Below are 6,464 nucleotides of genomic sequence, written 5' to 3'. Positions count from 1 at the left end.
CTGCTCAGTCTACTTCGAAGAACTCCACAAACCATCCATTGAATCCGGAGAGATCTCGGAGATAGAAAGCAGTCAAAACTGGATGACTCCCTTCATAAACTACTTGGACAAAGGGGAGCTCCCAGAAGACAAAGGAAAAGCTCAAAGACGGAAAGCAAAAGTAGCCAAGTTCTTCCTCGAAGAAGGAATACTTTACCGCAGGACCTTCTCATCTCTTATCCTGAAATGTATTAGCCCAGAAGAAGCAAAGTACTGTTTGGTAGAAGTGCATGAAGGAATATGCGGAGACCACATGTCTGCAAAGGCCCTAGCTCATAAGATTATAAGACAAGGCTACTACTGGCCAACCATTCATCAGGACGCAATAGAATTCGTCAAGAAGTGCAAGGAATGCCAGCTCTTCAGCAATGTGTCCCGGATCAGCCCAGTCCTACCATCCTCGGTCCTCTCACCAATACCCTTCGCTGTTTGGGGTATTGACATTATGGTACCCTTCCCCCGGGCCAAAGGAGACCTCAGGTACCTACTAGTCTCTATTGATTACATGACAAAAAGGGTCAAAGCAAAAGCAATGAGGACAATCAATCAACAAGACTGTATAAAGTTCATGGACAACATTTTAATGAGGTTCGGGATACCACGAGTCCTAGTATCAGACAATGGGCCCCAATTCATTGGATCAGAGTTCGAGTCCTACCTCCAGGAGGGCGGGATCAAGCACAAAAAATCATCAGTGGCATATCCCCAAGGAAATGGCCAAGTAGATGTAACTAACAGAATCCAGCTCCGAGGAATCGAAAAAAGACTCAAAGAAAGCAAAATCAAATGGCCAGAAGAACTACCAAACGTACTTTGGTCCTACAGGACAAGCCCAAAGACAAGCACTGAAGAAACCCCATTCAAGCTAGCTTATGGAACAGAAGCAATGCTTCCTATTGAAGTGGGCTCTCCTTCCCACAGAATAATAAACTTTGAAGAAGAAGCAAATGAAGAAGGACTGAGGACAAATATGTAGCTAATCGATGAGGTCCGGGACCAGGCTGTAGAAAGGATGGAAAAATACAAGGAGAAAATAAGAGAACACTTCAGTAAGAACTCAAGAGTCAAAAACTTCCAAGTTGGAGACTTAGTCCTTAGAGACACTGAAGCATCAGATCCCACAAACACTGGAAAACTAATGCCCAAATGGGAAGGACCATACAAGATCAAAGAAGTCCTCAGGCCAGGAACCTACAAGCTCCTGAACATGGATGGCTCAGAAGTCCCAAACACTTGGCATGGACTAAGGCTAAGAAAATTCTACCAGTAGGAGAACAAATAAAGCAACCAAAAACCTTGTAGCCAATATGGCAAGCAACCAATTTGTTCCTCCTTATATGTTGTTTGAATGATTAATGAAAAACTTTTCCCCTTTATATATACTTACTAAAAGCAACTACTAGTCCGGACAAGCTATTAGTCAGGACTAGTGCAACCATTTTTACTTAGAATTAATTTTCTAACTAAAAGCAACCACCAGTCCGAACAAGCTATTAGTCAGGACTAGTGCAACCATTTTTACTTAGAATTAACTTTCTAACTAAAAGCAACCACCAGTCCGGACAAGCTATTAGTCAGGACTAGTGCAACCATTTTTACTTAGAATTAATTTTCTAACTAAAAGCAACCACCAGTCCGGACAAGCTATTAGTCAGGACTAGTGCAACCATTTTTACTTAGAATTAACTTTCTAACTAAAAGCAACCACTAGTCCGGACAAGCTATTAGTTAGGACTAGAGCAACCATTTTTACTTAGAATTAACTTTCTAATTAAAAGCAACCACTAGTCCGGAAAAGCTATTAGTCAGGACTAAAGCAACCATTTTTACTTAGAATTAATTTCCTAACTAAAAGCAACCACTAGTCCGGATAAGTTATTAGTCAGGACTAATGCAACCTTTTTACTTAGAATAAATTTTCTAAGTGAGAAAGCTAACCTCTAGTCCGGACAAGCTGCTAGTCAGGACTAGTGCAACCATCTTTACTTAGAATAAATTTACCAAGTGAAAACCCTTACTACTAGTCCGGACAAGCTATTAGTCAGGACTAGTACAACAATTTTTACTTGAAAAAATATTCTAAGGCAAAAATAAACTACAAAAACAAAATAGAATAACAGCAAGAAAAGCAAACATTAAAGAGTTACCGGACTCAAACAAGCCCGGACCAAAGTACTGATATTACAAATATCAAAGTTATCAAAAATCTTCAAGAAACATCAAAATTACAAATTAAGACTCCGGAGCATTAGGAGGCAAGAAGCAGGGACAGGGCCCGTCGAACGGCTCCGGATCTCCTAGCCCAAGCTCAAAATCTTCATTTTTCTTAATAAACTCAGTAACAAAGTTGTCCCAGTCGACTTCCGGATTGGTCTTGATATGTCGCTCCGCAACCAACCAACAACGGGCTATCTCCGGAGCACCAACATTGGCAAGAGCTTTGTCATACTCTTCAGATCTCTTAAACTCCGCAATAACTTCAGACTCCGGACGCACAGTAGACATCTGCCTCCGGAGCTCAGCCAATTCAGATTTCAGATCAGAAGCTTCTTTTTCAGCACTCTCAGCCCGGATCCTGACATCATCAAGCTGCTGGTTCAGCCCGAAGAGAGAGGTGTGCTTAGCAATGATCTGGTCCCGGAGCCTGCTAATCTCAGAATCATTATTAGCAATAGCAGTCCGGGAACTTTTCAGCTCATTGTAGGCCAGAGAAGCTGATCCAGCCATATACCCACCCAACTGCAAAAAATAGGAAAACTTAGAAAAATATTCTAAGGCAAACAAAAACAAGAAACAAGAACAAGAAGAAAACATACCTGACCCCAGAGCTGGGAACACTCCTTCATAGTTGCATCGAATCCGGACTGATTCGTCCTTCTCCAATCAGCTTGAGTAGGAATTCCAGCCATGAAACGAGCAACTTTCTCCTCCAGCCCCGAACCACTGGCATCCAGACTCTCTTCATCAACAGTCTTTCATTTACCAGCCCCGGACCCGGAACCAGCTTCAAAGTTTTCGGCCCGGGGAGGCTTACTTCCAAGGGTGCAAAGCCTCTTCCTCCTTCTTCCAGAATCACCACCCGGAGCCTCGCCTATAGGACCAAGGTCCTCAAGATTAGCAAACTCATCTCCCATTTCAACCTCAGTATTTAGCTCCGGACCAGGATGATTCCCATCAACTTAAAGTTTTGGTATCGGAACCGCATTACTCTGGGATCCCTCCTCCACAGAGGCGTTATATCCGGACCCAGCAGCAACAGTCTTCTTAGGCAACTTGAAAGCCTTACCATGACCTTTCAATGCATCACTGTATGCGGAAGACGATATGTCCGGATTGTAGTGTGGCAAACCTGCAAGAAACAAAGCAAAAACACAAGTCAAAACCAATAAACAACAAAGGCAGATGAAAAAATATGATAAATATATGATAGGTCTAGACAGGAAGGAAATTACTTACAGCCTAGTCTATGCATAGTTCTATGATTCATAAAAGTGTCTCGGGTCATTTGGAAACCCAGAGATTCACAAAACGCAAAAATTAACTGGATAGCTTCACCCTGGAGTACATCCCTACGGAAGCGAGTCCGGACTTCTTCTGAAGCAATGTGGGGAAGATAGTACAAGTCTAAGCCTCGGAGCATGATCAACTCTCCATTCCAATACTTCAGCGAAGATTGCTGGATAACAGGCCTGTAGGAGCCACCATAGCCGCACTCCGGAGCCCGGAACCTAAGTTCATATAGAGGGAACTGACTGGACCAGACCAGATGAAAAATATGATGCCATAACTTGAACGTGGGTTGCACCTTGAACTGATTGCAAGTAGCAATGAACCAGGTCATCCACTTTATACCATTAGGGATTATCTGCATCGGAGAGACCTTGTACACATATTTACATAGATGCTTCAGGAACAAATGCCAATGAGGATTCCATCCGGACCGGAGATACTCCAGCCACATCGGAACAAACCCATCAGCCGGCCTATGATGAGCCCTCTCGTCCGGAGTCGGCCACCTCCACTCGATCCGGCGGTCCAACTGAAAAATAGCCCGAACAGCAGAATCCTGAGTCGCGTGATCTAGGCCAACATACTCATCCTTGAGCTCATAGTGCTCCTTAGCCACTATGCTATCAGCAAACTTCCTATCAAACGCTTCCATATCGTAAGGTCCCGGACCAGCATTTTATTGCCTAGCATATCCGGACCTAATGCTCCTATAATAAAAGCTATCTTCTATCTCCTCACTCTTACTAACAAAGTACCCCAGATTCTCCACCCACAGACCCTCCGGACTGTAAGGTACCTTTCTCGAAGAAATCTTAACAACTAAAAGCTTCGTTATGGCCTCAGAGTCCGAAGTGGAAGCTCTCTTCCCCATCCCAGCTCGTTCAGAATCAGCAGAAGACTCGAGATCAGAACCAGATGGCCCCGGATAGCAAGTTATGTAAGCTTTGGCACGCGCCTTAGTCCGGACCATAAACCTAAAACAAGTGATAAAGGTTAGTCTAAAAACCCTACAGTTTATTTATCTTGAAAGATAGATGGTCCGGACTACCCTATGTTCAATTTTATCATAAGTCAAAAGCAAACAGTCCGAACTACAAAAACCTAAAGCTAGAACCCCGCTCCGGACTCAAACCTAGCCTTCACCTCGAACCCAAAGGCCAAAACAGCACAAAAAACAATAAACTACAATTTCATAAAACAAAATCACTAGTCCTGACAAGTTATCCAAGTCCGGATCCAAGAAAAAAAATGTAACCCCAAAAACACAATTTGACAAAATCAAAACACCAAAATAGGCCAAAAAACATATACATACAGATATACACAAGAACATTAAACCAAAACGAACACAATAACACAAGCACAAAGAAACAAACCACTGGAACAGAAAACTCGAAGAATAAAGCAAAGAAGCAAAAAAAAGGGACTTACGAAGATATAAAATATGGAGTGATTGGGGACGACCAAGAAACAGCAACGAAACACCACGAACTCTCCTGTAATAAACGGTAGCGACGACAAGAGCAACCAAGAATAAGACCCAGAGAAAACAGAGAAAGTAAAGAGAGAAGTTGAATAAAGGTAAAAAATAAAGAAAGAGGGCAGGGCCTCCTTTTATAGAGGCAGTGAAAAAATGAGCAGCCACGCCACGTGGCACGATCCTAGCCGCCCATCATGAGCGGTCACTATTGAAGAGTCATTATTAAAGCACGTCTTTTGAAAAAAGACAACTGTAACAATCCAAATCATTGGGGGGAAAATACCAAAAATGTTTCAACTTCCAAGTCCGGACTCCACCACTAACTTCAATCCGGACTAAGGAACGGAAAAGCACAAATCCTGATAAAGACAACAACCTTAGTCCTGATTCGCCGAACTTAGCGCAATCCGGACTGGGGGACAAGAAAAGCTCAACTCCCGACAAGGACAACCACCTTAGTCCTGATTTGCCGAACTTGGCACAATCCGGACTGGGGGCAAGAAAAATTAAACTCCTGACAAGGACAATCACCTTAGTCCTAATTCGCCTAACTCAGAGAAATCCGGACTGGGGGCAAGAAAAGCTCAACTCCTGACAAGGACAACCACCTTAGTCATGATTCGCCAAACTCAGCGCAATCCGGACTGGAGGGGCAAGAAAAGCTCAACTCCTGACAAGGACAACCATCTTAGTCCTGATTTTTCGAACTCAGAGAAATCCGGACTGGGGGCAAGAAAAGCTCAACTCCTGACAAGGACAACCACCTTAGTCCTGATTCGCGGAACTCATCGCAATCCGGACTGGGGCAAGAAAACCTCAACTCCTTCCAAAACTAATCGCCTTAGTCCTGATTCACCGAACTCAGCGCAATTCGGACTGGGGGCAAGAAAACCTCAACTCCTGACAAGGACAACCACCTTAGTCCTGGTTTTCCAAACTCAGCGCAATCCGGACTGGGGGGCAACAAAACCTCAACTCCTTCAAAAGCCAACCGCCTTAGTCCTGACTCGCCGATCTTAGCGCAATCCGGACTGGGGGCAAGAAAAGCTCAATTCCTGACAAGGACAACCACCTTAGCCCTGATTTGCCGAACTCAGCGTAACCCGGACTGGGGGCCAAGAAAAGCTCAAATTCTTCTAACAAAATAATCAAAATCTCATGTTCCACAAACAAATCCAAATTCACTCCCCCATCCAGATAATCTGCATAAGGGAGTGGGGAGCACATGATAGTACATATAGCTCCTGGGAAGACTACTCCTAGGCCTTCAACTCTATATAGCTCCTAGAAGGACTACTCCTAAGCTCCTAACTCCATATAACTCCTGGGAGGGCTACTCCTAGGCCCCTAACACCACACAGCTCCTGGAAGGTGTAGTCCCGCACACTACCACTCCTAATTGAAAGAGATATGTCCTAAGTCCAATCATGTATGA

The sequence above is a fragment of the Apium graveolens genome, chromosome 6, assembly GCF_009905375.1.
Source record: "Apium graveolens cultivar Ventura chromosome 6, ASM990537v1, whole genome shotgun sequence".
Lineage (NCBI taxonomy): Eukaryota > Viridiplantae > Streptophyta > Magnoliopsida > Apiales > Apiaceae > Apium > Apium graveolens.
Note: the sequence above shows the minus strand (reverse complement) of the source record.